Below are 9,818 nucleotides of genomic sequence, written 5' to 3' on the forward strand. Positions count from 1 at the left end.
ACACAGTGTTGTTAGTATTTCAGTCATTTCTAAAGGACAACTGTCCTACCTCCCAAAAGACAATCACCCTGTGCTCTTGGCCACCCATTGGGATTTCATTCCTCCCACTGTGGACATCAAAGTAAATGCTCCCTGGAAAGGAGAAGTCATCCAGCTCCAGAAAGCACACTGGACTCAGCAGTGTTGATGCCACAGAGATCACAGGACACATCCCACAGCCTCATTTCAGGTGCTGTTGTTAGTGTTCTCTATTTACCTTGTCTCATGGTTTCCTCCTCAAGCCATAAAGTATAGAGGGAGCCGCTTTCCCATTTCCCACCGTGTGTTGTTTGGTGTTGAGAGCACCTAGTCTTGTCTATGAAGGGACACCTGGAGTTTCCCTTTGTTCTGGTCACTGGGTATAAACGAGTCTTGTTCTGTGACTGTTTCCAGTGATGGAGAATTCATGATAAAAGAATTGCTTGGCTGGATGTGGTGATGCATGCCTTTAATTCCAACACTTGGGAAGGAGGCAAAGGCAGGGCACCTCTGTGAGTTTGAGGCCAGCTGGAGAAATAGCAAGTTCCAGGCCAACAAAGGCTACTTAGTAAGACTCTGTCCAGAATGAGACACACACACACACACACACACACACACAGAGAGAGAGAGAGAGAGAGAGAGAGAGAGAGAGAGAGAGAGAGAGAGAGAGATTGTATGCTTGTATGCTTAAATCTTTGGGTACAAAGCCAGGCTTGAATTCTCTTACCAGAAAATAAAAGGTTTTACAAAAGTGGTAAATTTTACTCATGTATCAATAAATTGAATAAAGTAAGCTTTTTATTTTTATTAATTTTTGGGTTTTCTAAAGTCGTAAATCTTTAGATCTCCATGGGAAAACACAGAGAAGAAAATCACAATCAACTCGAGGTTAATGCTGTGCCACCTGGATCTCTTTCATGTCCTGTCACCAAGATGAGTCTCTCTCCAATTACAGGGTTCAGGCCAGTGAGGTACTGGGACTCTCCCCGACTTTTCTGCCCTTCCCTTCTAGCAGTGATGGGGAGGAAGGGAGAACAAAACAACAGAACAGAGAGCGACATTTCCCCGAACTTGTTACATTTCAAATCCAGATAGTACAGGAACAATAATCACCAATGGTCATTTAATAATTTAATAGAATGGAGTTAATAATGAGCGCAAACTGGAGATAACTGTATGTGTTCTTTCTTTTTTCTTTTTTCTTTTTTTTTCTCAAGTCAGGGTCTCTTTGTGTAGCCCTGGCTGTCCTGGAATTGCTCTGTTGACCAGGCTGGACTGAAACTCACAGAAATCCACCTGTCTCTGTCTCTGGAGTGTTGGGATTAAAGGTATGCTCCACCACTGCCTGGCATGTTCAATTTTTTTTTGGTCAGAAAATTTTTCCAAGTAGTAGAACTGGGCTTTGAAATGTCTTATTTTTCAGGGTGTGTAGTGACATTTTTAAAAATGCTTATTTCTTTATTGTGTGTGTGTGTTTACGCACATGTAGGTTTATATACATGTCACCGTGTGAATATGGAGGTCTTTTATAGATTTTATGGAATTGGTTATCTCCTTTCGACATGTGGGTCTCAGGCTTGAATTCAAGTCATCAGGCTTGCTTGGCAGCAGGCACCTTAACCTTCTAGACCACCTCACCAGTTCATGTTGAGTTTTTAACACTCTGGTTACACCTCTAACAGAGAGTCCAGCCTTTCTGCCAGACTTTGATTTAGACAATTGCCAAGAGCTCAGATTTCCTTTGGAGTCTTATTGCATTTGGCATGTAGGAAAATATCCCAAGAGGAAGAGGAGGGAACACAAGGAAATGTGTGTATGTTAGCTAAAGTAAGGGATTGCTCGTCCCTCCCCTCTCCATACAGCTTCATAAGTGTATCTTCGAGGCTTGTCTTGACCTCTTTAAACTACTGTGGCTATTTCTTGGCTCACTCTACTCTGGATGTTTTATAGGGCTTCATGGAAGTGAGGGTTGGTTTTTCTTTGGAGCCTGGAATCGGGCTTGTTTGGACTTAGAATCTGGGGATTTCTCTGTGCGATGAGCTTGGAATGGAGTACCACGGTCAACTTTGGGAGCTGTCTGAGAGCATGTGGAATGTTCTAGCAAATCAGTTTGCAAGCTTCTGGCTGCTGCCTGAAAGACCTGGTTCTCTCTGTCTCAGGGAGTGTAGCTCTGCTGTGGCCAGACAGGAGACTCTGAGATGACCTTCAGCTGTGGCACTAATTCCCTCTCTTCACTCTTGGCCACCCTTATTGCTCAGTGCCTCATTTTGGCTCAGTACCTCAGCTTCTGATTTTTCAGGTTACTTGAATTTATGACTTGATTTGGATTCACTCACTGGCCATGACCTTGGCCCTCACCCCAGGGTATTATTTTCAGCATTTATCCTGTAGCTCTGGCACTGCCACCTTGGGCAGGAGGTGTTCTGTCCCATGGCAGCCTCACACCCCAGGTCCAGAGAGACAAAGGCCAAGGCACATGTATTCCAGGTTCTTTGTCTCCCGTTTCCCATCAGGCCTCTGATGAAGCGGGGCAGAGAACCACAGTGTCAAGGTCTGCTGTGAGTCCTGCTTTTTGGATGAGAGGTCAAACGCTTGTCTTCTGGCAGCACTCAAGGTCACCACTCCTGCAAAGAAATGTGGCAATCACTCAGATTTTCATCCTCCGGAGAGGAGACAAAATGTTCACAGGACGAGGTGCAAGCTGTGCCCAGCTATGCCCAGCTGTGCCCACGAGCAGGCCAGAGAGCGGAGAGTTACACACTCACACACTGAAGAGCTCCTGGTAGAGAAGTTCCTTGTCACACACCCTCAGGCAGTAGACCTCAGATTGTGGGCCTCAGGCCTCTCAGAGCACTAGGGCCGGGAGAGGCAGAGACACACTCTCTCTGTAGAGTGAACATCCATAGGAACCAATCAGCACAGCTGGAGGCATTGTTATGAGTTGAGATCACTGAAGTCCAGGATGTATATCCATATCTGTAAGAGAAGACTTACAGGAGAAAACTGTCCAATAATGGGATGCCCAGGAGAGGCACCTGGGTCGTGCTCTTCCTCTGTAGCTTCTATAACTGGTACCATGGAGCACAGTCAGCTGCATGACTTGGTATAAGCACTTCATAAACTATGCTCTCCCCATTGGAAGACATCCAGCACTCACCCCAAATGAGTCTCCTGAATGATCCAATACACAATACACACAATGTGAATTATGAGGAAAATCTCTGAAGTGCTGCTGCTTCCTAACAAAACAGAGACATCCGCATAGCCCTGGCTTCCCAGTACACATGAGGTTTGCATCTCAACAGTTGGAGTTGTGAGTACTAGCCATGCACAGAGCCTGCTGGCCAACTTAGTTTACCCTTTGTGGGTGGAGTACTTCAAGTGTACTTGGTGACTTGTTCCCCTGGGGCACCAAGACCACATAGGGCCTTGGAGAGGGACAGAGAGGGACAGAAGGGACAGAGTTGGTTCACTCTTCCTAGCTTTACCTGCCTGGGATTCCCCTCTCTTCAGAAATACCTCCTCTCCATTGATGCCAATGATGGCTGCCAATACCTCTTCTAGGACTTTTCAAGTTGCTTGAGGCTGGGGCAAGCAGGTGATCCCAGGTGTATTATTTTTGTTTTTGTTTGTTTTATGGTGTTTGTGAAATTCTGGCATCCTCGTGTAATGGCAAGTTTTATTGAGAGAACGAAAACAATATATGGTAAGAAGAGAGAAGTGTTTTCATCTCTCTCTCTCTTTTTTCTTTTGGTTTTTCAAGACAGAGTTTCTCTGTGGCTTTGGAGGCTGTCCTGGAACTTGCTCTTGTAGACCAGGCTGGTCTCGAACTCACAGGGATTTGTCTGCCTCTGCCTCCCCAGTGCTGGAACTAAAGGCATGTGCCACCAATGCCCGGCTGTGTTTTCATCTTTTTAAACGTCCATTTACTTACTTACCACATGCAGGGAGCATGCATGTGGTGGTCAGGGAACAGCTTGTGAAAGTTGGTTCCTGCTATTTACCGTGTCGGGCCTGGGGATTGAATTTGGGCCTTCAGGCTTGGCAGCAAGCCTCCTTACTCTCTGAGCAATCTTGTGGCCCCTGTAGTGGCTTTTTAAGTTTGGTGGCTTCTTTGCTTTATCCAGGATTACAACAAATACCTTTTTTTGTTTTCTAAACTGTTTCATGTTACTTAATTTAAAAAAATAAATGAATTGTAGGTAAAATATCCATGTTCAAGGTTACACTTCAGTTCCTACCACACGCTTTTGGTAAACCCCTTTCAGGAGAAAAAGCAGGGGCTCGGTGGAGTTAAATGAAGACCTGGAATCTTACTTTGCATTCTTAGTATAGTCATGGTTTGCACTGATGTCCACTAGGCCCCTCCCTCGGGGATTAGCACAGACATGTCTACTTTGGCTTTTGTGACAAGCCCTGGAACCAGGCTGAGCAAACACTGTTCATTTGGGGAAACTAAGGTTGAAGGAATTAGGGGACTGCCTTCTGTCAATCAACACAGGAAAGAAAGGACTTATACTCACCCTGTGGAGTGATATCCAGCTCTTCTCCATAACCACACCTCACTGTACCCTGTGCAAACACACAGACAAGTACACAAAGGGATGCTCTTCGATTGGAGGTGACAGATCAAGATCAGTGCACTGACATCTCTAGGACTGTGTCTCTGCGTTCTGTGACGTAGCCACTCACAATCCCTGTTACTTTTTATTGTGTCAAATTCCGACTCTTTCTTGGTACTAACTGGGATAAAGTAGTTCCCATTATCTTAAAACTTTATAACATATAAATAGTTTGTACTTTGTCTCTCTTGGTTTTTAATTCCGAATGAAATGTGGAAAAAAAAAAAGGGAAAGGTGACACATAAGAGAAAAGCAAAAGATAACTAATTCAGAGACTCACTTTGGGAGGCTCCAAAATTAGATCCCGTAATTAGTTCACAGTTTAGAAGCCTTTGGCGGAATTACAGTTATGCAAACACATTCCATTCATAGTTTTAGGAAGGCTAATTTTATAGGTGAATTCTGCTTAAAATGAGGGTCATGAAACTCTTATTCCTCATTTTTCTCCTTTTTATGAGTTTGTTCTATCCACCCAGAAAAGCCATGAACCGACACCATTGTTTATTGGAAACGTTAGTGGTAGGTAAAAAACAAAACAAACCAACCAACCAGAAAAGAGAAGGCTCAACAATGTTAAATCATAACAGCTGTTTAAGAACAGGAACACTCCTTCAAGGCCAGTGGCCAGAGGTGGCAGGCTCCAAATTTGATCCTCCCCAGTTTGCATGTCTTTGTGTAATTCTGCACAGGGGTGACATGGATAAAAGTCTAGATAGGAGGATTGGTTTGCAAGCTGCGTTTTTGTTTTCATCTTAGAAAATCCAACATACAATGAAGTAGAAATAACATGATCTAGCCCAGGTATTTAGAGTTCAAGGAAGTGATCCCTGAGGCAACCCCTACCCTGTTAGCCATGGGCCAAGCTGAGGGCCACCAGGCTTCCCACACGAATCATTTGGAACACATTGTTAGATGCCTTTAATCACATGCTTGAATATTGGTTAAAAACAAAACTAAACTAAAATTTAAAACTAAATTTAAACTAAAATTTAAAATTTATGCAATGGGAATTCTTCCTATTGTAAAAATTCATGTTTAAGATTCAATTCTGCAGACAACTCAAAGAGTAAACAACATAAATAAACCATGCATTTAGGTTGACTCATCAAAAAGAAGTAGTTGGGAGGTAGAGCAGAAGGAGCAAGAGTTCAAGGCCAGCCTCAGCTACATAGAGAGGTGGGAGCCAGCCTGGATTATAAGAGACCTTGCCTTAAAAAATGAAAAGCGCCAGGTGTGGTGGTACACGCCTTTAATCCCAGTACTCCAGAGGCAGAGGCAGGTGGATCTATGTGAGTTTGAGGCCAGCCTAATCTACAAAGCCAGGCTGTCACACGGAGAAATCCTGTCTTGAAAAACCAAAATAAATAGATTAAATAAATAAATAAATAAATAAATAAATAAATAAAGCAAGCACACAATTAAACAAAAATAAATAAAAAGAAAATGGTTACCTCTTCCTCCTGCACCAAATGTGGTGACTGTCTGAATGGACAAAAAAGGGGGGGGGAATAAAAGGTGATTATATCATCCTGGGTGTAACTTCTTGGATAGTTTCTCCCCCTACCTACAAAGCGACTCCCTTTGAACAAGTTTGTACGTGTATGAAACACCATCAGAGAACAGAGGAAGACAGGTCCGGGTAGTTTGGAATATGGCAGTTAGCCAGCACACTTTTAAATTCAGTGTGGATTTAGGCTCAGCTGGGAAATGTTTCCAGTCTGCACTTTCAGGCAGGAGAAGTGTGTGCAGTCACTCTAGGCTCTGGGGGCTGGGCTGCTGGTCCCAGTGGACAAAGATGTGCAAACTGTATTTTTAAGCTTTGTAATGATCTGGATGAACCTCTTGAGAGTCAAATATTCCTAAATGTTTAAGTAGTAAAAATCATGTCCTAAGAGAAGCCCTGTAGAAAGGCCTCCAGGATGAAAGAGTGCAGAGGTGTGCCCTTTAACACTGACCTGCTGGGTTAAACGTTCCATTTGTTCTTGTTGCTTTTAACATGGCCTGGCTTGAGACAGGTCTTGTTTGGTGATGCTCTTCTGTTTCTGTGGGACTCCATGGTGATGCATTTGCAGTAGAAAGAGTTTGAGGAACAGCCCCAGTTCAGAGAATGTCAACAGTTAACTGAAACAGGACTTTTCCGCATATTTGACGGCACCTTCAAAAGCAAATGGGAGATTGTTTGAATACTGTTTTTAGAAACTTATATTTGCGTTTATTCATAACTTCAGAGCATGGTACTTTGCTGAACTCTCCTAGAATTTGCCTGCACAGAACCAGGGCCATCGCACTTGCTCACAGTGTGCCAGCCTTTGGATCTACCTCCAGAGTCATTGGACAAATAACCCTCAAATGGAGCTCAAAGTCATGGACAGACTTGTTTTTTTCTAACTAATTTTATTACTGATCTCTTCTAATAGAATTAATTCACATTTATTACAGAGACAGCTAAGCCAAACATAACAAAGTAAATAATAATCAAATAAAAGTCTTTCCTTCTTATTCCACTTGAAATAACAATATTGTCCTCTGTTCATTCATGATAATTTATACAAATTCCTAGAAGTGAGATTATAGCCCAAAGGCATTCAGAATTCTAAACCTGTTGGCATTTATCATCAAATTGCCTGCAGAAATCTATCAATTCAAAAAGCCTCATCTGGTACATGAGAATGCTTGCAGCCTCCTCTTCCTGATGTGAACATTATGATTAAAATATGCACTGTGATTTTATAGATAGCAACAGTTTTTGTGTTTGTTTCGTTTTCCTGGGCAAACTTGTAGACTGCATTTACCCATAGCTCCCTTTGTCCTGTCAGGCATCATCACTCCTATGTTCTTCCCTAGCTTGAAGGTTATATCTTGGCTTCCAGGGGACCTTGTCCTAGCATATTCTAGTATGTTCTAGTAGAACAAGAGCCTGACCTTTCCTCCTTTTGTGAGTTCTGTGTTTTAATATACAACTCCTGCTGCCAGCCCATTCCTGCATGTTATTTTAATTTACTAGTGTTAAGGTGAAGTTAATTGACGATACCATTCCAGAAAAACAGACACATTTGCTAAAGGCTCATAACTCACAGGAAGCCAAGTTATCATGGCACACCAGTGACGTTAGCATTGGAAAAGTAGAGGCAGGGGGATGGTTACAAGTTCCAACTTAGGGAGGAGACATTGTCTCAGAACAAGCAAACAGACAAACCCATCAAGACCCAAGTCACAGTAAAGAGCGGAGATGAATTGTAAAGGGTTCTGTTCACCGGTGCTAAAAGCAAGTTTTCAGTCAAGAGCTGTGCTCTAGGCCTTTGCAGATCCCAGCAAGGTAGGCTGGAAGAGTCCCACACCAGTGGCAGCTGGAAGCACGGGAGTAGAAACTGTGGTAATAGACAATCACAGGGTAGCTGTGCTTGTGAATTCACACCTACTTATTGACAACTAAATCTATGTGTGCATTCATTTGATCAAAGTTATGTGATGCTCACTTAAGACATTTACTAAATATTCCTACCAACTTGCCATTTTCTACAAAAAAACGCCCTTGTGAAGAAGTATCTAAGAAACAGTCTTTTTCTTATGTGGAATTTGACACATGTGTGTACGTGTGTGTGTGTGTGTGTGTGTGTGTGTGTGTGTGTGTGTGTGTGTGTGTGTGTTTAAATCCTGTCATTAACTTAAAAGCAGGGGTGGGAGTGGGGGGAGCTAGCTATAGTGGTTTAAAACTTAGATATGGACAGGTGTGTGATTTGGACAAGGATGTGTGTAATAACTGACTGTGAAACACTGCTGCTGCAGCCCTGTCTCTGGGTTCATGTTTCTTCTTGAATCTTTTGCCTTAATTCATATTGAAGACAATGATTTAAAGATGCCAGGCTTGGAAGCTAAAAATATGCAGGGCTTACATTACATCAGAGGGGTGTGTGTGTGTGTGTGTGTGTGTGTGTGTGTGTGTAACCCACTCAGTTGTCATCTAGGCATGAAACAGTCAGGAATCAAATAGCCAGATTTGACAGAGCAGGGATATTGAAGACATGTTCTGACTTTTCCAACATGCAGTGTTAACTTTTTACGGCTGATTTGCAGAGAGTCCCAGAGTTGTGCGGGATACCTTGTGTGTTCAGAAGGAAGGTAGAGCTCATTTTCTACTTTGCAGAAAATTTCTCATTTTCTTCCTTTGGCAAAAACAAAAGTTTGGGCCTGGTCTGAGGTAGGATTTCCTAATTTTTTTTTTTAAATCCTAGGAAGATAGATGAGGGTAGTCAAGGTTATATATTTCTTGCATTCAGAATGAATTTTTGAAAGTAAAAAAAAAAAACTTCATCTTTCTGTACATTGAGATCTACAAATGAAAGTAAACACCACTGTCTGAGTGACATCGAGTCCTCTCTACAGACACCGGTGACACTGAGGAAGCACTCAGCTCGCTGTGCCTGGAGAAGGGAGGGGATAGCTGTAGGTAGATTGAAGGTGAGGGAGAAGGTTCTTTCTGGTGGTGTGACATGAAGTCCCTTACAATGTCCCCGGTTCATTTCCAGAGTGTAAATACGTTATTCTTTCTATTAAAATACCACACAGACCACCTGTTATTACGGGTGATTGACATTCCACGCCAGAACTAGAGGTGCTTGCATACTAACCTTTAGGGAGCGTTCACTTTAAAATGGAATTTGGGAAAAAACAGCATGTAAGAAAGACTCTAACACCTTTCGCGAGGGGTCCAGACTCAAATAATAGCAGAAAGTGGGGCTTAAAAGAAAATGTGGGTAGGTTTCTTTGTCTCCTAGGAAACTCTTCATTTCCGATTTGGGAACCAAGTGGGCCAGTCCACTGCCTCACGCACATTCCTACCCACTCTGGAGCGTTCCAGCAGGCAAAGATGGGACTCTGTTCTTTCTTTTGTGTGGCTGGACCATTTGTTTCTCTCCTGGCAACAGCTTCTCCACCCTTCATCCTCCCTGCTTTCTTCCGGGCCTGGGAACTTAGCGGCCAGGCACTGTGTGGCTGTCCCTTTGCCTGGTTTCGGGTCCCCCATGTGCAGGCACGCATTCATTAATGCCGTTTCCCAACAGCCACAAGAGCACCAGAGGCCGGGACGCCTCATAAATATTTAGAAGCTCCACCACCTTCCAGGGAGAAGGGAGAAAAGAGTATTTAGTGTGGAGTTGGTCGGGGTAATATGCATGTGAA

General features: G+C 43.2%; 1 long non-coding RNA gene across 1 annotated transcript; it reads right to left on the reverse strand.

Moving 5' to 3' along the window:
- Positions 1-728: 728 nt before the first annotated feature.
- On the reverse strand, positions 729-7,363 carry LOC103161094. Its single transcript, XR_003482377.2, has 4 exons — positions 6,596-7,363; positions 4,542-4,590; positions 2,784-2,994; positions 729-2,642 (listed from the first exon to the last, which is right to left on the reverse strand). It is a non-coding gene; the product is annotated as an uncharacterized LOC103161094 (long non-coding RNA).
- Positions 7,364-9,818: the final 2,455 nt, after the last annotated feature.

Source organism: Cricetulus griseus, chromosome 2 (genome assembly GCF_003668045.3).
Source record: "Cricetulus griseus strain 17A/GY chromosome 2, alternate assembly CriGri-PICRH-1.0, whole genome shotgun sequence".
Lineage (NCBI taxonomy): Eukaryota > Metazoa > Chordata > Mammalia > Rodentia > Cricetidae > Cricetulus > Cricetulus griseus.